The 23,047-nt window shown below is 35.4% G+C and overlaps 1 protein-coding gene across 3 annotated transcripts in view; it reads right to left on the reverse strand.

The window, feature by feature from the left end:
• LRBA (LPS responsive beige-like anchor protein) overlaps positions 1 to 23,047 on the reverse strand; it is a 793,918-nt gene that overhangs the window by 706,427 nt on the left and 64,444 nt on the right. The window lies entirely within an intron of this gene.

The following is a 23,047-nucleotide window of genomic DNA, read 5'->3' on the forward strand; positions in this document are numbered from 1 at the left end:
TACTCACATTCTTCCTCCACAACAAAAGGTTTATTAAAAAACATGCAGCTCAAAAAACTGAAGTTTCTGAAGTAATCTCCAAATTTAGACAGCAAAGTCAAGTAAGAGAATAGAAAAATTAAAATATTTTTCAACAAAAACAAATACAGGATGTCTTAGGTAAATTGCTATCTACTAACCTGCTACCAATAAAGATCTAAATCAGCTCTACAATTGCTTCTCATTCAGTATTTCATTTATGAAGTATCAAATCTGTGAACTACACTGAATAATCTAATGGTCCTTTGTTACCCAAACAAGTTATGAGCTCACGGTAAAACTGAAAAAGCTGAAAAAGGCTCAGAGTGGTCACACATTGGAGTTTACATTAGTCAAATTTCGGGTTTATTAAGCCTATTCATTTTACCTCTCCTCTGTCGATAATCAGTATAACTTACATATAATTAGTCACACATCCAAAGTCAGTAATCAAGAAAATGTATTTCACTGATATTACTATCAGAACACTATAGCTATACGGGCCTTGTCATCTCACCCAGAGCCTCCCCATACAGAGGGAAGGTTTGTAAATTTTAAATAAATCCTAATTATGTAAAGGAATGAAAATATTTTTAGAATTACCTTTGTAGAGCTATCTCATTTAACTAGATTTTTTAAATAATTTTTTTAAATTTAAAAATACCTACATTTAAGGTATACAATAATGCTATCAACTAGATTTTTTTTTTTATTATACTTTAGGTTTTAGGGTACATGTGCACAATGTGCAGGTTTGTTACATATGTATCCATGTGCCATGTTGATTTCCTGCACCCATTAACTCCTCATTTAGCATTAGGTATATCTCCTAATGTTGTCCCTCCCCCCTCCCCCAACCCCACAACAGTCCCCGGAGTGTGATGTTCCCCTTCCTGTGTCCATGAGTTCTCATTGTTCAATTCCCACCTATGAGTGAGAACATGCGGTGTTTGGTTTTTTGTCCTTGCGATAGTTTACTGAGAGTGATGTTTTCCAGTTTCATCCATGTCCCTACAAAGGACATGAACTCATCATTTTTTATGGCTGCATAGTATTCCATGGTGTATATGTGCCACATTTTCTTAATGCAGGTGACATGACTGTATATCTAGAAAACCCCATTGTCTCAGCCCAAAATCTCCTTAAGCTGATTAGCAACTTCAGCAAAGTCTCAGGATACAAAATCAATGTACAAAAATCACAAGCATTCTTGTACACCAATCACAGACAAACAGAGAGCCAAATCATGAGTGAACTCCCATTCACAATTGCTTCAAAGAGAATAAAATACCTAGGAATCCAATTTACAAGGGATGTGAAGGACCTCTTCAAGGAGAACTACAAACCACTGCTCAATGAAATAAAAGAGGATACAAACAAATGGAAGAACATTCCATGCTCATGGGTTGGAAGAATCAATATCATGAAAATGGCCATATTGCCCAAGGTAATTTATAGATTCAATGCCATCCCCATCAAGCTACCAATGACTTTCTTCACAGAATTGGAAAAAACTACTTTAAAGTTCATATGGAACCAAAAAAGAGCCCACATCACCAAGTCAATCCTAAGCCAAAAGAACAAAGCTGGAGGCATCATGCTACCTGACTTCAAACTATACTACAAGGCTACAGTAACCAAAACAGCATGGTACTGGTACCACAACAGAGACATAGATCAATGGAACAGAACAGAGCCCTCAGAAATGATGCTGCATATCTACAACTATTTGATCTTTGACAAACCTGACAAAAACAAGAAATGGGGAAAGGATTCCCTATTTAATAAATGGTGCTGGGAAAACTGGCTAGCCATATGTAGAAAGCTGAAACTGGAGCCCTTTCTTACATCTTATACAAAAATTAATTCAAGATGGATTAAAGACTTAAATGTTAGACCTAAAACCATTAAAATCCTACAAGAAAACCTAGGCAATACCATTCAGGACATAGGCGTGGGCAAGGACTTCATGTCTAAAACACCAAAAGCAATGGCAACAAAAGCCAAAATTGACAAATGGGATCTAATTAAACTAAAGAGCTTCTGCACAGCAAAAGAAACTACCATCAGAGTGAACAGGCAACCTACAGAATGGGAGAAAATTTTTGCAACCTACTCATCTGACAAAGGGCTAATATCCAGAATCTACAATGAACTCAACTAGATTTTTTAAAGATCTCTGTCAGAAATAGTTACACACATGATTCACCTACTTGATTTTTCATTATGCATTTCTGAACTGCATACCCAAAAGGTATGCAAGAAGTAGAAGAAAGTGAACTTTAAAAAACAAATCCAGCAGGGTGTGGTGGCTCATGCCTGTAATCCCAGCACTTTGGGAGGCCAAGGAGGGTGGATCACGAGGTCAGGAGATCAAGACCATCCTGGCTAACATGGTGAAACCCTGTCTCTACTAAAAAACTACAAAAAACGGCCGGGCGCAGTGGCTCATGCCTGTAATCCCAGCACTTTGGAAGGCCGAGGCAGGCAGACCACCTGAGGTCAGGAGTTCAAGACCAGCCTGGTCAACATGGTGAAACCCCGTCTCTACTAAAAATACAAAAATTAGCCGGGTGTGGTGGCATGCGCCTGTAATACCAGCTACTCAGGAGGCTGAGGCAGGAGAATCACTTGAACCTGAGCAGCGGAGATTGCAGTGAGCTGAGATTGTGCCACTGCACTCCAGCCTGGGCAACTGAGCGAGACTCCATCTCAAAAAAATATATATATACAAAAACTTAGCCAGGCATGGTGGCATGCACCTGTAGTCCCGGTTACTTGGAAGGCTGAGGCAGGAGAATCACTTAAACCTGGGAGGCAGAGATTGCAGTGAGTCGAGATCATGCCATTGAGCTCCAGCCTGGGCAACAGACCAAGACTCCATCTCAAAAAAAAATAAAAATAAAAATAAATCCAATGGCTTATAAAGAATAACAGACATGACCAAGTGGAGTTCAGTCCAGGAAAGCAAGGAAGGTTCAAAACTAGGAAATAAATTAAAATTCCATTCGGCAGGATCAACAACATGTATCCCAGGTTCTGACAAAAATATACACAGGCATGAGACTGAAAAAAATGGAAATGAACAATGTGAGGATCAGTACCTGCATGCAGAGACACAAGAACTCCTGGCAAGCACAGTGATAAAGACATTTCATCTTTCTCAGAAAGCTCTGGCAGAGATTTCAGCATACAATGCTTTGTATCATCACTACCAAGCAGTGTTAGGAGATGACAGCTGGGATTTTGCTAAAACAGTCTCTCCTTGTGATGGAGTCAATTCTCCTAGTTACATGGCCCTAGCTAAAAAGTATATGTGCTTGGTTCCCTAGTCCTCCTGGATAAATGCTATAAGCTATCTATTATACTATGAAATATTCCATTCTACTTAAACTGGTTGAATTAGATTATATTGTCCATAAATATATTGTTTATAAATTTTAAAAATACATAATTCAAATAAGAACTTTAATATAGCTGTTTTGGTTTTGTTTGTATTATTTCCTAATATTGTCTGTAACTTTTTATTTTGAAATAATTTCAAACATTCAAAAAAAGTACAGAATTCCTTTATATTCTTCATCCAGCTTCCCCAATGTATATATATTACATAATCATAGTACAGTCATTTAAACCAGGAAATTAACATTTACAATACCATTAACCAATCTACAGATATCACTCATAAAAAGGTTTAAAAAAAGGCACTTATATGAATAAGGTGCTTATAATTAATAATTCCTGGCTGATGGTGGTAGTTATTGTTATTATAAATTTTATAATTTTATAATTACATATCTATATTTATATATTATTATATGATAAAAGTGACATGTAAATAGAACAAAGATCATTTAATCAAAAGGTTAGTGGCTGGGCATGGTGGTTCACACCTATAACCCCAAAACTTTGGGAGGCTAAGACAGGAGGATCACTTGAGGCCTGGAGGTTGAGACCAGTCTGGCAACACAGCCAGACTCTGTCTCCATATTCAAAAAAAATTACCCGGGCATGGTGGTGGGTACCTGTAGCCCTAGTACTCAGGAGGCTGAGGTGGGAAGATTGCTTGAGCCCAGGAGTTCAAGACTACAGTGAGCTATGATCACACCACTGCACTCCAGCCTGGGTGACAGTGCAAGACCCTGTCTCAAAAAAAAATAAGTTCAGGGATAGCTATATTCAAATATCTGGGGGAAAAAAAAATCAATCAATCCCTCATACCATAAAAAAATTTCCAAATGAGTCTAAGATTTAAATGTAAAACTGAAGTCATAAAATGAGTCTAAAATAAAAGTTATAAAAGCACTAAATGGGTTAGGTGTGGTGGCTCATGCCTGTAATCCCAGCACTTCTGGGAGGCCAAGGCGGGAGAGTCATGGGAGTCCAGGACTTCAAGGCTACAGTGAGCTATGATCACGCCACTGAGCCCTAGCCTGGGTGACAGAGCAGGACATGTCTCTAAAAATAAAAATTAATTAAATAAAAGCACTGAATGAAATGATACAAAAAACATTTTATCACTTCAAGTGGTAAAAGCTTTTCTAACTAAGAGTTTTTAAGACTTCTGGACTTCATGTTGACATACTTAACTGTATAATAATTAGAAAATCTATATGCAAAAAAAAAAATCAAAAAGTAAATTAAATACTTAGAAAAATCATTTGCAACCCATATCATTACATAAGCACAAATAGCTTCCTGAAAAAAAATTTTTAAAAGAAAATTTATCTGTTTGTGGGAACTAGGGTGTTAAAAAAAAGAAAATTTAGGCAAAGGCAATGAACAAAAAGGTAAATAAAAGTGGCACTAAAACATGAAACCTAACTTTGCTTACAAAATGAATATTAAAAATACACTAATATACCATTTTTATATATTTGACAAATTCCAAATCTCTAACAACATAGAAAAATAATACACAGTATGTGCAAGAACATGAGGAAACAGGTACTGTCATACATTGCTGTTGTTGAGGAAACAGGTACAATATGACTTATTAAGAGCAATTTGGGGCTGGGTATGATGGCGCACACCTGTAATCCCGGCACTTTGGGAGGCCAAGGCAGGTGGATCCCTTGAGTGCAGGAGTTTAAGATGAGCCAGGGCAACATAGCAAAATCCCTTCTCTACTAAAAATACAAAAATTAGCCAGGCATGGTGGCAAACACCTGTAGCCCCATCTACTTGGCAGGCTGAGGAACGAGAATTGCTTGAACCCAGGAGGCAGAGGTTGCAGTGAGCCAAGATCACATAACTGCACTCTAGACTGGGTGACAGAGTGAGACCTTGTCTCAAAACAAAAAAAAGAAAAACAAAAAAATAGCAATTTGGTAATATCAAAATTTTTTATTTTTGAAACAGCAAACTACTAGAATGTATATTATAGACACATTTAGATAATGATGTTAGATACAAGAACTTCATTGTACTGACTTTTTTTAAATTACAAGATAAAGGTTAATGACAGCCTGTCGTGATGGATCGCTCCTGTAATTCCAGCACTCTGGGAGGCCAAGGTGGGTGAATCACTTGAGGTCAGGAGTTCAAGACCAGCCTGGTCAACATGGTGAAACCCCATCTCTACTAAAAATACAAAAATTAGCCAGGCATGGTGGCACGTGCCTGTAATCCCAACTACTTGGGAGGCTGAGGCACAAGAATTGCTTGATCCCGGGAAGCAGAGGTTGCAGTGAGTCGCCTGGGCAACAGAGCAAGACTCTGTCTCAAAAAAAAAAAAAAAAAAAGTTAATGAAGTTGTATATAACTATACAATGAAATGTGATGTACATATAGAAAAGAATGAGGCCACTCCACATGATACGAAAAGATCTCTAAGATACTTTAAGTGAGAAAATCAAGGTGGAGAAAAGTGTGAACAGTAGGCTATAATTTGAATGTAAATCATTTACACATAGACCTATGCATGTGCTAAATATGTCTAAGAATGAACTAAATATTGACTGTCTCTGGAAAAGATCTATTGCATAGAAGGCAAAAAAAAAGATTTTAGTACATACACTTTTGAACAATTTGAATTTTGTGCCATGAACACATATTACTTATTTCAAAAAAAACAATTTAAAAAGAAGCAAATGTAGCCAGGCAGGGTGGCTTATGCCTGTAATCCTAGCACTTTGGGAGGCCGAGGCGGGTGGATTACCTGAGGTCAGGAGTTCGAGATCAGCCTGGGCAATACGGCAAAACCCCGTCTCTACTAAAAATATGAAATTAGCTGGGCGTGGTGACACATGCCTGTAATCCCAGCTACTCAGAAGGCTGAGGGAGGAGAATCACTTGAACCTGGAAGGCGGAGGATGCGGTGAGCCGAGATCACCCCATTGCATTCTAGCCTGGGCAACAAGAGTAAATCTCTGTCTCACAAAAAAAAAAAAAAAAAATTAGCCAGGCGTGGTGGTGCAGGCCTGTGGTTCCAGCTACTCAGGAGGCTGAGGCAGGAGAATCGCTTGAACCCAGGAGGTAGAAGTTGCAGTGAGCCGAGATTGCCCCATTGCACTCCAGCCTGGTCAACAAAGCAAAACTCTGTCTCACAAACAAAAAAAAAGAAAAGAAAATACCAGACTTCTGGTTTCCAAACTGGAAATCTCTTTCTCCATGAAAATATATAATATAGGAATGACACCAAGTAGTAACTTCAGCTCAAAATGTCATTTCGTATGAATATAAAATACATAACTCATAAGTTTTTCTAAATACCTATAATATCTCATAGAAAATACAAGAGTTTTAAAACAACATTTCTGATACCAACCATAAGTATAAAGTATCTAGGAGTGAATTAAAACATACACAAGACTTGAAAGTAAAAAAATTTTTTTCCACTTTTGATAAATGAACAGACATGTTTCTGGAAGGGAATATTAAATCAGTTCAAGTTGTTAACTTTTCACAAATTAATCTATAAATTCAGCACATTACCATTAAAATTCCAATATGATTTTTTTTCTGAAACTTATAGTGATTCTAATTTCTATCTGGGAATTAAGTATATTAAAAAAGTGAAGGGAAATTCTATACAAAAAGAATACTAGAATCATTAAACAAATGGTATAACATAATTATTAAAACTGTATGGTACTAGACAGAAAATAATCTAATTAAAATAAAAGGTTGGTACAAATAAATTCAATATAGGATTAGAGTGTCATCACAAGCATTAAACGGAGCTATGAAATTTTCATTTTAAAAAATTAAGACTGAATCCTTATCTTACAAAATATGCCAAAATAAATTCTAGATAACTTAAAATATCAAAAGTTAAATTAGAAGCCAAAAAATATAAGAAATTCTCAAAGAATACAAAAATCATTAAGCTGTAGAAATAAAAAGTGGTACAGAAATAAAGTATTTTCAATTTGGTGAAAAAAATGTTTAGGAAGACATGAACAGTCAATTCACAAAAAAAAAATCCAAATGACACATGCAAAAAAAAATACTAAATAAATTTAACTTTGTTTGAAATTATGAATGCTCAAAGTAGGTGAGAACAAGATTAAACAGACACTTTCATACACTCCTGTTGAAATATTTCCAGAAAGCAACATGGTAATACTAACTAAACATATAATTGTGTTAAGTCAAGACAATCTTTTATTAAATGTGGGTAATAACAATCAGCAGCAGATGCCAATGATTAAGAAAGATTAAGAGGAAAAATTCAAAACTGAGAAAATTAAGTCCATGAACTTCAACCTGTAAATTTGGTAAAGATAATTTTTAATCAATTTTAGCAGTAGAAAGGTCTGGTCCAGGTCCAAGAACACCAGTATTCTCAGGAAGATAACTTAAAAGAATCCACACAGAAGAATGTAAAATTAAGGAGTGACAGAATCTTCAGACACAAGAAAAACTTCTTGTGCAAAAGAATTGCAGTGATTCAGAAAGGTAGCAGAAAAAAACAAAAATCTCTAAGGCCATACGAAACTAATAATTCCATAATTATATGATTATAATTTCGAAATAACTTTTTAGTGAAAGGAAAGCTCAAAGAGAAAATATTTTATGAAAATCATCTAGATACATAGTAAAAAAGACAAACTCTTCAACAGTATTTTCTAGAAGACAGAAACTAAACCTTGTCCACTGAATACAATAAGGTACTTCTTACAACACCCACATACAATTGTACATCATTTAATATAAGGGAAACCAACCAATATATCTGAAACAATTTACTGCCAAGAAGATAATGTCTGGAGAGAGTTTTAATAGTGTGAAATTTTCTTCTAACAATTATGTATCCTCCATGCTATCTAAATTGGTCAAAAACCTCGTTACAACTAACATAAGAGACCTTACCTTCACCTTAATATTACTTACATCAATCATTCCTATAAGTAACCACCCTTTCAAGAAGCTATAGATTTTTGAAAGTAATTTCCAAAAAAAGCCCCAAATATTTCACCAGCTTTTAAACTGAGATTATACGGTAAGAGCAATATCCAGACAGGTGTTTTAAATATTCCTCCATTGCTTTAAATACTATAAAATATGCCTTTCAAGGAGAAAATTGATGGCAGAAATTTGTACATACAAATGTGTGGCATATTTGATATACTATATGTATGCATATCTATTATACCTAAAAAACATGCACAGGGTCTACAGTATGTCATGTTAACCCTTTCTAATAGTTATTTGAAGCTGATCAACCTTCAAAACACAAATTTGTTTCCAATGACAGGGATCATAATCCAGGTACAGGCATTGGCTAGTTATTATCTGAGCTGTGGTAATGGCTCTGTACTACAAAATGTAATCTTCCCAAATGTCACAGTAAGTTATGAATATCTGAGCAGCCTAATGCACTTTACTAGCCATGAAATGTGAAAATGTAATCTTATTACCTTTTTTATGGTTGTATTTTTTGAATAATGTAGCATGGAAACTGATGTATAGTCTTTTTCTACATTTTAGCATGATTTGGTTTCCTTTGCTGTATAGAACATTTTTCAAAACTCTCCATTTCAACATATTTTAGTCTTGGCCTGAACTTCATAAACAATTTTTATAGCAGCCTTCAGGGTGGCATAACATGCTTTCTATAGGTTATACTTTAATGTATAAGATTATAGAAATTTCAAAGCAACTTATTTGAAGAATTCAAATAAATCTTTATAAGTTTTGTATGAGGACTTTAATTGAGCATGATTATTTTTCTTCTCAATAGTTATACTAATAAAATACCTTAAGCTGACATTAGTCACTAATCTAAATTACTTGTATATTTGGAAAATCAAAAGACCAAACATGGAGATCAAAAATAATTATCTTCTTTTCAAAAGATTAATACAACTGGAATACTGTGCGAATCACAGAAAATTCAAATACTTCAAAGTAAAGCTCTGTTCTCCCTGGACCACTCACTGGAAACTTGCTAAATTTTTCCTCAAAGATGGGGCAGGAGTATGGTATAGTTTAAAAAAAAAAAAAAAAAAGGACAGGGTGTAATCACAGCTTCTGACCCTAACTAGATACTTTCTTGTGACCTATCTGTTATGACAGGTGTAGTTAACACCTGTCTAAAAATGTCAAAATTGCTTTTTTCTCTGAACCTATTTATTTATAAAATTAACTAAGAGTAAGCTTCTTTTATTTATCTACATCCTTCAGAAACACATTCAGGTTTTAAAAGTGTCAATCTCAAGATATCCAATTTTTCCCCAGGAATCCTTTCCTAAGTGAATGTGACCTTGTATATGTTTACAGCCACTGGAAACTTACTAACAAGGAGAAGTTGAGGGAAAATTACAAAGCTGTGACACACGCTGTGCTGACTTCCAGGTTATATTTCCTTCTTCCATAATTATTTAATAAAGAGTTTCTAGTTTGGCACATGGAGCCCAGGAAAAAGATCTCACTCTCCAGCTTTTCTTGAATGAAAAGCATTCCTGATCAGCCATGTGACCAAGTTCTGACCAACAGGCAGTAACACATGCAACCTCTAGGTATTATTCTTTAAAGAAAGAAACCTATCCCCTTTTTCCAACTACGCTCCTTCCTACTGCTTAAGATGCAGAATAGTGGCAAGAGCTACAGTAGCCATCTTGGAATTGAAGGTGTCATATGTTGAAGATAAAAGAGCAAATCGATCTATAGATCCTGACAATCATAGAACTGCCACACTAGCCCGCTACCCAGACTTTCACCTGAAGGACAAATACATTTCTGTTTTGCAGAAACCACTGTTAATTTGGGCCTTCTATTCTATCAGTTAAAAGCCTCTATTCTGACTAATATAGATGCTATTCACTGCATTTTCTCAGAAATTGAAAAATATATATTATCTATAACTATCTCAAATGACGTATCCTTATTCCCCATTCTTATACCATAGCAGGTGTTAGTTCACCAAAAGTGTCTTTTTTGACCTACTTTTCACAGTTGGTTATGTGCCCTGGTAAGTTGAGAAACCACAGAACAGCCTATTCCCTGACTATATTCTTACTGGATAGCTTCATATATGCTCTACACTACTGTGCCACTATGACACTTTGCCAGATGCCCCGTTACGGGTTGAATTGTGTCCCCCAAGAGGACATATGTTCAATTCTTAACCTCCAGTGCTTCAAAATGTGATCTTATTTGGAAATAGGATTGCTACAGATGTTATTAGTTAAGATGAGGTCATTAGGGTGGGTCTTAATCCAATATGACTGTTACCCTTATAAAGAGGGAAAATTTGTGCTCAGACACATGTCAGAGAAAATATCATGTGAAAATGAAGACAGAGATCACAGTGATACTTCTATAAGCCAAAGAATGTCAAAGATTGCCAGCAAACCACCAAAAGTCAGGAAAGAAACATGAAACAGAACCAACCATGCCAACACACTTATCTTAGACTTCTAACCCACAGAACTGAGGCAATAAATTTCCATTGTTTCAGCAACCTAATTTCTAGTACTTTATTACACAGCCCTAACAAACTATTACATCCCAACATCTCCCAGGGTTTATTTTTGATGTTACCCACTAAATTCCCCAGTAAGCATTCTCAAGAACTCTTAGAAAAGCCAGACCATGACCCAGAGACTCTGTTCAGCTTATCTTCACCCAGACCCTCCTACAACACTGTACTCTCTTTAGAGAAATAAGTTTGCGGAATGGATACACGCAGACACACAGAGTGAAATAACAGACACTGGAGACTCCAAATAATGGAAAGGAGGCGAGGGTAAAATATCACCTACTGGGTACAATGTGCACTATTCAGGTGATGGGTGCACTAACAGCCCAGACTTCACCATGACTCAATATATCAAGATAACACACTAAACTTATACCTCTAAATCCATAAAAACAAAAACTTCAATGTCAAAAAAATAGGTTTGTGATTGGTACTCAGCTTTCCAAAAAAGAACAATATATTGCTGAGGAATATATACGTAGATAATAAACTTAAAAAAAAAAGCAAAGGAATGACTCACATCAAAGTTAGCATAAGAGCTGGGCATGGTGGCTCATGCCTGTAATCTCAGTACTTTGGGAGGCTGAGACAGGAGGACTGCTTGAGCCCAGGAGTTCAAGACCAGGCTGGGCAACATAGCAAGACCTGGTCTCTTAAAAAAAAAAAAATAGCCTGGCAAGTGGCACATGCCAATAGTCCAAGCTACTCAGGAAGCTGAGGCAAGAGGATTGCCTGAGCCCAGGAGTTCAAAGCTGCAGTGAGCTATGATCATGCCACAGCACCCCAGTCTGGGTGACAGGGCAAGATGCTTTCTCAAAAAAACAAAACAAAACAAAGTTAGAATAAAGATAATTGTTTTAGCAAAGAAAAAAAGATTCCAAGTAAAAATATTGTTCTATTGTTAACCTGGTATTGGGTATATGCAGATACATTTTAATAGTTTTTAAGTACTTTTATATATTTTTATATATTTTACACATATCTTTTTAATTATTTTTTAATACTTTTTAAGTGCTTTTATATATTTTACACATACATAAAATACAACTTATTTTGTATTTGCTATCTCCTTGCCTCTCTCTGCTCTTTTGGAAATTTCCCCAGTGTTTCGGTTCCCACATTCTTTATTCAGTTCTTTCTAATCTACTTTTCAATCTGTCTGTTGAGTTAATTTCTATGTCTTTTTATTTAAAAGTTCTATTTGTTGTTATTTTTCCAATCTGCTTAGTAATCCTCTCTCTTTCCTACATAATCTTTTAAGTGTCTTTTTTGTTTTCTTTCTTTCATGACTTTTTGACATGAAAGGGCCTCTATATCATAATTTATTATAATTTTCTAAATTTTATGATTTGAAAGTCTTGAAGACCTAATCTTGCTTTCAGTGTGTCTACTGACTCCTCATGCTGTGCTGCTTTTTTAATGTGTTTTTAAATTTTAGATTATAAATTTATTTTCAATGGGGCTTTATCTGAGAGACTCTCGTGCAGCCTGTGCCTCTCTAGGTTGAATTATGTATTCTGCTACCTGCCCTAGGGATGTCTTCAGCATGGAATGACTTAAAAATATATATATATATTTTGAGATGGAGTCTTACTCTGCTGCCCAGGCTGGAGTTCAGCAACATCAGCTTACTGCAACCTCCACCTCCCGGGTTCAAGAGATTCTCCTGCCTCAGCCTCCCGAGTAGCTGGGATTACAGGCGCCTGCCAACATGCCCAGCTAATTTTTGTATTTTTAGTAGAGACAGGGTTTCACCATTTTGGCCAGGCTGGTCTCGAACTCCTGACCTTGTGATCCGCCCACTTTGGCCTCACAAAATGCTGGGATTACAGGTGCGAGCCACCGCACCTGGCCTTAAAAAATATTTTTTATTGTGAAATGTTTCACTGCACCCAGCTGCCAAGCTATTCTTAGACAAAATTTAACATTACAGATATTGTGGTAATACAATGCAGACTTTTTTTGGAAATACCATATTTTCTTTTGGAACAAACATTTCTTATATAGTAGCTGGGTGCAGTGGCTCATGTCTGTAATCCCAGCACTTTGGGAGGCAGAGGCAGGTGGATCAATCTGAGGTCAGAAGTTCGAGACCAGCCTGGTCAACGGGGGGAACCCCATCTCTACTAAAAATACAAAAATTAGCCAGGTGTGGTGGCAGTCGCCTGTAATCCCAGCTACTTGGGAAGCTGAGGCAGAAGAATCGCTTGAGCCTGGGAGGCAGAGGTTGCAGTGAGCGGAAATCAAGCCATTGCACTCCAGCCTGGGCAAGACTCTGTCTCAAAAAAAAAAAAAAATTCTTAGTAATATTTGTCTCTACTGGGATTTTAAATCTCTGTAGGTAAAGACAGTAAATTGTTTTTCTTGCAGGTAAAGAAAATTATGGGCTCAATACTATATAAAAGAAAAAGAGTACGTTTAATATGATTTACAGTTAAGTGTAAATGTAGAATGTCACTAGAAACAAATATAAATTTTCAACGTATCCCACCTAAAGAACTTCACACAAATATGAGTTCAAAATATTTTCTAATTATTAGGTACTAGAAATCAAATCTGCTGTTTTAGGACCCAAATTGAATTCTAAAATGTTTTCACCGAATACAATAATATGGGTTGGGTAGACAAAATTTCAGCTCACTCTGGTTTTCCCTTGCCCCTTCTCTAAGACCATACTTGTAAAAAACTATGTCCATGTCCCAGGAATCACAGAACATTTAGTCTCGTATTAGAAATTTCTCATTTCAGAAAATTAGGTTAAATTTGATATTCTCTACAATTGCCTTCCCTCTTTCTTGCTTCTTTTAAAGAACCATACCTTAACATTTTCTTAAGGCCCAACTCAAGAAATATCTCTCTGAGAACCATTTTGACTTCTCCAGCCGACAGTAAACTAGAATGATACACATCATATTACCAATACAATATAGTCATTTAATATTCTGAACTGAAGATATTCCCTTTGAAGTTTTTGTTCTCCTTCTACTTACTATATTCCGGTCTTTCACTATTTCTTAGAATGCACAGAAGTCCTAGCAGTTTCAACAATATTATCAACAAACTCACAATCATATAAGATTTCCATTTCTACTATCATAACTAATCCTTACAAGAACGCTGTCAGTCATACAGATTAGTCAGTTATCACATCTAGCTAATAAAGGAACAAAAAAAAACAAATGTGTCCATTCACAGCCAAGACTACAAATCAGACTATCTGACTCATAGTTTCATGTTTCCTTACACCTTCGCTAATAATCTATTATTTAAGTTAGATTTTTTGTTTCTTTAAATAGTGAGCTAAGTATTTGAAAAATGTATGAACTTTACTATCTATACAAAAATTAGTCAAAGTATATGTTACTGAAAATAAATTAGAAGTATCATCTTTATATTTATTTAAATCCCCAAATATGCTACAAAATAGTCAAAATCTCCTCTCATTGTTCATTGTGCCCTTCATAACAGTTAGAAATTTTCACAGAATAATGGTTTGTCTACAAAAGTGTTAAGAAAAAAGGTTCCATGATCAAATAAGTCTAAGAAATAATGAATTAAACAATGGTAAAGAGATGTTTATATGATAGAATTACCAGAGCGTTAATATGCAACTGTGCAGTAGACATCTTGAAAGGAAGATATATAACCAATGCATGGACTTCCCAAAAGTTATTTCACAATGGAACCTCTTTTCGCTTTTATTTGATTTAGAGATAGGGTCTCACTATGTTGGCCAGGCTGGACTTGAACGTCTGTGCTCAAGCAATCCTCCTGCCTCAGCCTCCCAGGTTTCTGTTTGAACAACAGATTTTTTCATAAATAGCATTCTTCAACAGCTATTTCAAATGTTTTTCGAGAAACATTTGATGATGTAATATGTTTATGTTCTTGAAGCTTATTATTGTAAGCTTCACCCAGACCCCTAAATCCATAAAAACAAAAGTGCTTAAAGTGTTAGATAGGCAGCTGGATGAATAAATATCACAGAATTAACTATGTTTTAAGCAAACATTTAGTAGGCCCTTCAGAAGTTTTTCAGGTGAGTTTAACTCAATCTGTTTATTTTTTCACAGATTTCCTTTTATGACTTATTGAAGTTAGTAAGTAAACAAAAAAGACATCTTCAATTAAGATTATTTTAGGCCGGGTGCGGTGGCTCACGCCTGTAATCCCAGCACTTTGGGAGGCCAAGGTGGGTGGATCATGAGGTCAGGAGATCGAAACCATCCTGGCTAACACAGTGAAACCCCGTCTCTACTAAAAATACAAAAAATTAGCCAGGCGAGGTGGCGGGCGCCTGTAGTCCCAGCTACTCGGGAGGCTGAGGCAGGAGAATGGCGTGAACCCCGGGGGGCGGAGCCTGCAGTGAGCCGAGATCGTGCCACTGCACTCCAGCCTGGGCAACAGTGAGACTCTGTCTCAAAAAAAAAAAAAAAAAAAAAAGATTATTTTAGGAAAAAAGAAAATATGAGCAAATAAAATCACACTAACCCCTCATCCCTTTCTGAACCAGTCAGTCCAAAAGTCAAGCAAGATAGATATCCTCCCACCTTAAATCACGGTTGGTCTGTGTGCCCGCAGAAGTAATGTGTTACTTACGAAGTTAGGTCATTAGAGCTTCATGGCTCCCTTTACATCATTCATTCTAAGGAAAATCAGTCACCACAAATGAGGATACTCAGGCAGCTCAGTGAGAGGCTCACTTAGAGAGGAACAGTCCTCCAGCCAGCAGCCAGCACCAACTTGCCAGTCATGTAAGTAACCCTGGAAGCAAGTCCTCTAGCCCCAGTTAAGTCTTTAGATGACTACAACTCCAGCCAACATTTTGAATGCAACCTCGTGACAGACCCTGAGCCAAAACTATCTAGCCAACCTACTCCCAAATTCCTGACCCAGAAAAATTGGGCTGATAAATGTTTATCATTGTTTTTACACTGTAAAGTTTGGGGGTAATTTGTAACACAGCAATACATAACTAGCACAGTTACAAATCAGTAATTGGGGAAAACTTTATTATGCTATTTATTCCTGTACCATAAATTTTTTAATTCAAATATTCTAATAATAAAAATGCACAGAATAAGTGATTGCTGTCAGCTACATAAGCACTTTACCTAAGCACTTTACATGGATTATCATATTTAATTACCTCTTGTAAACATGAAACGTAAGTAACTTCTGAACATGGGTTTCAACACTACATAATACTTGTATTTAATTATTTGTGACAGTTACTGCAGACTGGCTTACCCAACACCAATTCCTCAAAGTCTATCAGACAAAACTGAAAAGAAAGTATAAATTAGAAAAAAAAATAGTTCATATGGCAAGAAGACAGTTTTGGCAATGAGAAAAATGAAACAAAAAGATATAGCCAGGCTTTAAAATCATACTCTACACCTATGTATTAAGAAGAGAAAAAGCAGTGAAAAAATTCCATGTAAGAATGACTAACGGTTTGTACTTTGGCATGACTCTATAAATCTGAATACTGGTAATATGGTTTGTCTGTGTCTCCACCCAAATCTCATCTTGAATTGCAGCTCCCATAATCCCCAGGTGTCGTGGGAAGGACCCAGTGGTGGGTAACTGAATCATAGGGGTGGGGGGTTCTCATGATAGTGAATAAGTCTCACGAGATCTGATGGTTTTATAAAGAGCAGTTCCCCTGCACATGCTCTCTTGCCTGCCGCATATAAGACGTGCCTTTGTTCCTCCTTCGCCTTCCACCATGACTGTGGGGCCTCCCCAGCAATTTGGAACTGTGAGTCCATTAAACCTCGTTTTCTTTATAAATTACCCAGTCTCAGTTATTTCTTCATAGCAGTATGAAAATGGACTAATACAACTGGAAAGTTCTTTTTTTCCATCTCAAATATCCAAGTCAGTCTGAAATGCGGAAGGTATTTAGAGTTCAAGGAAAAAAAGGCAGAATCAAATAATTTGAGTATCTATATAAATATCTTCTATAAAATTACATATAGAAAATAAGATATAAAGATATCTATTGCAGCACTATTTGTGAAACTGAAACATTAGACATAGCCTAAATATCCAGCAATAGAGAGATATTTATAACCAAGAGATGGCCATGTAATGGAATATCGTACAGCCTTTAAGAAGAATATAAATCAATATGTGCTGGCATGCCACGATGTTCAAGACACAATACTAAATTTTTTAAACGTGCAGGACAGTATTTACAGTATGACCACATTTCCTTAAAAAATACAATTATATTTAAATCAGAGATAAGTGAAACTGCAGTTTCAGCCTAGGTAGTTGCCAAAATATATTGCTTGGTTTCAGCTAAGTGCCCACTTATGCACTGCTTCTGACATTCCTAAAGTGTAGGTGATAAATAATTGTATTATCAAGTATATTAATATCATATATAATCAGTATGACAACGTCAGTAATATAAATAAGGCAAGTCATTTGGATTTAATATCTGAATATTCACTTTCAAATACAGACAAATTTTTGAGGAAAAATCTCCTTATGTGCTTTATATGGTAAAAGTGAGGAATTAAGGCATATTTCTTTTTTTAGATGGAGTCTCGCTCTGTTGCCCAGGCTGGAGTACACTGGCACAATCTTGGCTCACTGCAACCTCTGCTTCCCAGGTTCAAGCAATTCTCCTGCCTCAGCCTCCCAAGTAGCTGGGACTACAGGTGTACACCACCAAGCACGGCTAATTTTTGTATTTTTAGTAGAGACGGGGTTTCACCGTGTTAGCCAGGATGGTCTCGAACTCCTGACCTTGTGATCCACCCGCCTCAGCCTCCCTAAGTGCTGGGATTACAGGCATGAGCCACCATGCCCAGCCGGCATATTTCTTATTGTAAGAATAAAATGCTACAATATTTATTTATTATGAAATAAATAGTATTATGAAAGCTACTAATTTTATCTTACAAAAGTACCTGCGCCTTCCTCAATAATTGGTAGAAATAAACAGAAAATCAGAAAGGATTAAAAGAACTCGATAACATTATCAACAAAGAGGAACTAATTGACATTTATATAAGACTCTACCCAATTAGAGAAGAATAAATGTTGTTTACAAGGGCCTATGGACTAGAGATTATGTTCTGGGACATAATACAAACTCAACAAATTTAAAGGTATTGGAAGTATATGGAGTGGGTTCTCTGACCACAATGACATCAAACTAGAAATCAATAACAGAAAGATAAAGATCACAGAAAAATGTCCAAACACTTGGACATTTGGAACTCGGACACTTGGAAACTATTTGGACACTTGGAAACTATTACACTCCTAAACAGTTTATGGGTCAAAAGAGGAAGTCTCAAATAAATTTTTTAAATACCATGAACTTAATCAAAATAAAAATATAATATATCAAAATTTGTGGGCCATACCTGAGAGGGAAATTTGTAGCACTAAAACCAGAAGTCTCAAATCAATAATCTAAGTTTCCATTTTTAAGAACCTAGTAAAAAGGAGAAATAAGCCCAAAACGAGCAGAAAGAAGGAAATAATAAAGACAAAAGCAGAAGTCAGTGAAGTAGAAAGCAGGAAAACAATAATCAATGGAGAGCTAGTTCTTTGAAAAGATCAATAAAATTGACAAACCTCAGCAGGACTTAAAAATAAGCAAGAAACAAGACACAAATTACTGGTATCAGGGAGAAAACACAAATTACTAGTATCAGGGAGAAAACACTATCACTACAGGCCTTAGAGGCAGCAAAAAAAGAAAAAAATAGGGAATACTGCAAACAACTCTAAACATATAATGTGACAACTTAGAGGAAATGGACCAATTCCTCAAAAACTGGAAGCTACCACTACTTGCCCAATATGAAATAATTTGAACAATCCTATAATTATTAAGGAAATTAAGTTCATAATTTTAAAATTCAAAAAAGAAATCTCAAAGTTCACATGGTTTCTCTGGAGAATTCTTCTAAATGTTTAAAAAAGAATTAATGCCAATTTTAAACTTCTCAATCCATTTTACGAAGCTACTATTTTACTAAAACCAGACAAAGACAGTACCAAAAAAAAAGCCTATACACCAATATCCCTCATGAATATAAACACCAAAATTCTTAACAAAAAATTAGCAAGTAGAATTCAACAATAAATAAGAATTTTACACCATGGCCAAGTAGATTTTATTCCAGGAACACAACACTGTTTTAATATTTGAAAATCAATTAATGTAATCCACCATATTAATAGGATAAGGTAGGACAATCACACGATCATATCAACTGATGGCAGAAAAAGTATTTGACAAAAATTCAATAACACCATTGAGGATAAAAACTCAGAAAAATGGAAACAAACAAAAAAAACTTCCTCAACTTGATAAACAGCATTTACATAAACCTACGACTAACATTATACTCAATGATAAAAGACCGAGTATTTTCTCCCCTGAAGATCAGGAACGTGGCTAAGACGTGCACTCTCACTACTTTTATTCAAATTCATGCTGAAAGTTTCAGCCAGGGCAATTCAGCAAGAAGAAATAAAAGGCATGCAGGTGAGAAAGGAAGAAATTAAGCTGTCCCTATTTGCACATAATAGGATTATCTACATAGAAAATCCAAAGGCATTTCCAAAAACAGAAACCTCCTAGAAATAATGAGTTCAGCAAGGTAACGGGTTACCAGATAAACATTAAAAAATCAATTATACTTCTATATACTACCAAGGAACATGTGGGCAATGACATTTAAAATATAATACCATCTATAATTGCTCAAAAATATGAAGTTCTTAGATGTAAATCTAACAAAATATACACAGGACTTGAATGCTGAAAACAATGATGATGAAAGAAATCAAAGAAGATCTAAATAAATGGAGAGGCACACTGCATTCATAGTACAGCTGTCAATTCCTCCCAAATTGATATATAGATCTAACATAGTTCCCATCAAAATCCCAGCAAGATTTTTGCAGATATAGAAAAGATTATTGTATGATTTATATGGAAAAGCAAAGGAACTAGAATACCAAAAACAATCTTGAAAGAGAAAAATAAAGTAGGAAGAATCCATCTACCCAATTTCAAAACTTATTATGTAGCTACAGCAATCAACACTGTGAGGAACTGGTGGAGGGGCAGACACATAAATCAATGAGACAGAATAAAGAACCCAGAACTAGACCTACACAAATATGCTGAACAGTTTTAACAAAGGTACAAAAAGCAATTCAAGGGAGGAAGAAGAGTCTTTAAAACAAATGGTACTGGAACAATTACAAATGAACTTTTCTTTACCTAAGTATCACACCTTACACAAAAACTAACTCAATATTGATCACGGATTTAAATGTAAAATATAAAGCTTTTTTAAAAACATAGGAGAAAATCTTCAGAATTTAGGGTTAAGCAAGAAGTTTTTAGACTTGACACAAAAGCAACATCCATACAGGGAAAATTGATAAATTAGGCTTTATCAAAATTAAAAATTCTGCTCACCAAAAAACCTTTCCAGGAGGATGAAATGGCAAGCTACAAACTAGGAGAAAATATCTGCAAGCCAAATATCTGACAAAGGAATGATATCTAAAAAATATAGTCTCTCAAAAGTCAAGAGTAAAAAAAATCCAATTAGAAAATGTGCAGAAGAACATTTCACCAAAGAGAAGACATGAAGAAGACAAATAAACACACACAAAAAAAAGTCTAACATCATTAGGCATTAGAGAAATGCAAATTAAAACCACAGTGGATATCACTATACATCAATCAGAACAACTGAAAAAATAATGACAACACCAAATGCTGGTGAGGATGTGGAGAAACTGGATAATTCGTATGTTGTTGGTGGGAATGTAAAATGACATAGCCACTGTGAAAAAGTTTGGTAATTTCTATTTAAAAAAAAAAAACTAAATATGCACCTACTATTCAATCTAGCAAGTGCACTCCTGGCATTTTTCCCAAATAAATAAAAACTTATGTTCACACAAAAACCTGTATATAAATATTTACGGTAGTTTTGTTGGTAATAGCCAAAAAGTGGAAGTCACTCAGATGTCCTTCAACAGCTAAGTGGTTAAACAAACTGTAGTACATCCATACCATAAAATACTATTCAACAATAAAAAGGAACAAACTATTGACACACACAACAATCTAGAAGAATCTCCACAGAACCAACTGGTTTTTTCTCAAGTTCGTACAGTCCTCTGGAGATTCTTTAACTGACAAAAATATAGAAATTGAGAACAGATTGGTGGTTGCCAGGGGTTAAGATGGGGTAGAGGAAAGTGGGTATAGCTGTAAGAGAGTAACAGAAGGAAACTTTCTGTACCTCGATTATACCAATATCAATGTTGTTCTAGTTTTGCCAGATTTTTCCATTGGGGGAAACTGGATAGAGTACAAAGGATTTCTCTGCATTATGTCTTCAACTGCATGTGAATCAGCAATTATCTCAAAATAGAAGACCTAGTTTTAAAAAATAAGTAATTCTATGTGAGGTACGAATTGTCATAGGATTAATTTTCCACCAATTATTTCCCATTGAAAAGAAAACTATATTAACCTAAATGAATCTTCAATTGGTAGAAAAATGAGAGCCAAATTAAAAGGCAAGGAAACTCTCGTTAAGTTCAAATTCTGAAGCCACCTACAGACATATATAATCCCAGCTTCTTTACTTATCCCGCCCTCCCTATTCCAGCCAAAAAAAAAAAATCAGTATATTTAATTACCTGCCCTACACCTGAAAAAATGTTTGCCATATACTATACAAAAAAGATGAAGCATATATTGATATCACACAGTTTAACTATATATCCTACTGACTCACATCTAATACTTGCATTATAGAATAAATATGCAAATTTGAACCTTCAAACAGGAAATGAAATTTTCTAAATCCGTTACATAACTTCAGATTCATGTGTGCACTGAAGGCTAATAAATCATCTAAACCTTCCTACAGATAACCTTTTAAATTTGCATTTATCTACAGTAAATACTGTCATGTTCTTTAATAGCTTGCTGGTTCAATCTAGCAAACTAGTGATTTATAGCAGTGACATATTTCAAAAATCAGAAATCTCTCACTATGTGACAACCAGTCAAAGTCCACTGAACTTACATTACTTGAACTCAAACATCATAGGATATGAAAGAGATAGCAAAATGTCATGCATTTCATATTCAAATCAATTTGAGTTTATGTGTTTATAAGTGTTTAAAACTATAGCATCACATACATTACTTAATACTTTAGTACCCCAAATATTTTATATCATGATTCCCTCAATGTGTCCAAACTACCTGTATTTTAAAATACATTGTTAAATTTGATAGTTCATAATTTGAAAACTCTACAAATCTTACTTTGAAGAACACCAAAATCTAGGGTACATGAAAGAAAGATCTATATATTAGGTTTTCTCCACCAAAAAAAAAAAAAAAAAAAAAAGTACTTTTAGATCTTTACAATAATTTCATACCAATATCCTTATGTAGGGAGATTTATCAGATGTGAAAATGGAGATTATATTAACAATAGGGAAATAAACTGGAAATTACCAAAATGTCCACTATAATAGACACTGTTATTTTTGCCTGTATTGTATTTACTCTTCCTTCTATCCTCTTCCCTTTATGGAATTCTGACAAGAAAGTCTCAGTACCTCACACCCAGGTCACAGAGAGGTCACTTAAGTCAGGCGTGGCTAAATATATAGTTCCCCATTCTACTGGCCACAGTGATTAATACAAGACTGGGAATGTGAGCTAAGTCAGGCCAATCAAAATCATTACCAAGATTGTTTTTTAATTTATAAGGTGAAAAAGAAGGGCTCTTGGTCTTTGGGTCAAAAGTAGGAGAAATATGTAAAATGAAGGCTTCCAGCAGATATCTTCCCTGCCATGTGGACAGAGGAGGCCTAGCTGCACCGTGAATGGAGGAAGAATATTCTGGTGACATCAATTCCCTGTTTCCAGGGTTTCCCTGGTTCTTGCAGCTTCATTCAATGATCTAGCCTGGTCCTATGAACCAATCATTCCCTTTTATACTTAAGCTACTTTGATGTAAGATTCTATCTCTTACAACAAGAAAATCCCGGATTAATTCCAAAAAAAGAAGGAAC

The sequence above is a fragment of the Hylobates moloch genome, unplaced genomic scaffold, assembly GCF_009828535.3.
Source record: "Hylobates moloch isolate HMO894 unplaced genomic scaffold, HMol_V3 SCAFFOLD_3, whole genome shotgun sequence".
NCBI classification, from domain to species: Eukaryota; Metazoa; Chordata; class Mammalia; order Primates; family Hylobatidae; genus Hylobates; species Hylobates moloch.